Source organism: Dipodomys merriami, unplaced genomic scaffold, assembly GCF_024711535.1.
Source record: "Dipodomys merriami isolate MVZ:Mamm:240054 unplaced genomic scaffold, mDipMer1.0.p SCAF_504, whole genome shotgun sequence".
NCBI classification, from domain to species: Eukaryota; Metazoa; Chordata; class Mammalia; order Rodentia; family Heteromyidae; genus Dipodomys; species Dipodomys merriami.
Window position 1 is genome coordinate 187,324 of NW_027206074.1, and position 1,106 is coordinate 188,429.

The 1,106-nt window shown below is 31.3% G+C and overlaps 1 pseudogene; it reads right to left on the reverse strand.

The window, feature by feature from the left end:
* Nucleotides 1-252: 252 nt before the first annotated feature.
* On the reverse strand, nucleotides 253-341 carry LOC138810652 (U6 spliceosomal RNA; annotated as a pseudogene).
* Between the last annotated feature and the right edge of the window lie 765 nt (nucleotides 342-1,106).

Consider the following 1,106-nt stretch of genomic DNA (forward strand, 5'->3'; position numbering starts at 1 on the left):
TGGTTCCATATCTTAGCTATGCGAAATAATGCTGCAGTAAACATAATTGTATTGGTAATTTTAATATGGTCTTGTTGCTGACTATTTAGGTGAATGCCCAAAAGTGGGATTGCTGGGTCATACGGGAGCTCTATGTGGAATCTTTTAAGGAATCGCCATACTGCTTTCCAAGTTGTTGAACAAGTTTACACTCCCACCAAGAATGAAGTAGGGTTCCCTTCTGGCCACATCCCCTCCAGCATCTGTTATTGTAAAAATGTGGAGCGCTTCACGCTTGCACAGGGACCATGCTAATCTCTGTATTGTTCCAATTTTAGTGTATGTGCTGCTGAACTGAGCACAGAACATTTTTTTATATATAAAGTGGAATTGATTTTCTTACACTAGACAATTCAACAAAAAGTAAGTTCAAAAGAATTGTCGTGAAGTTTTAGAACCATGTATTTCTTACATAAGCACACATTTAAGACTAAAGTCAAGATTGATATGTCAAAAACAAAATAATTCCAGATATTTGTTGTTCAACAGATGTGTAGAAGGAGGAATTCAATTATTCTATACAAGGCACCTATCATAATGAACACTGCAGCATGTGTTAAGTTTTTTTTAAATTATATGTTTTAAATATGTTTAATTTTGGGAATTTGCTTATATGCCAAAATTAAGATTGTTTGGTAGGTCATATAACTTTTCTATAAAGTATTTAAGATTTATGGTAGCAGACATATACTACTAAGTATGTACATTTCAGAGTTTATAGAAACTTTACTAATGAGAAGTTGCAAAGTCTTTGTATGAAGAAACAGCGAAGAGTTAAGTTTCTGTTAAAACTTTAGTGCTTCCTTACTTTATATGTTAGTGAGGAACAAAAATGATTATATAAACCATATACAGATGATGAGATGAGACATATATAGTAATCTTAGAGGGTAAATTTAAAGACTACTCATAGCCTATAAAACTCTTGTTGAACATCATAATCTTAGTCAGTTTTAAATGTACAGGAATATGAGAAAATAGTAAACTCTAATATGTAGTACACTTTAAATACTGGAATCAATGGTATTTGGTTTTTATTTTATTAATAATTAATATTTAATTATTGG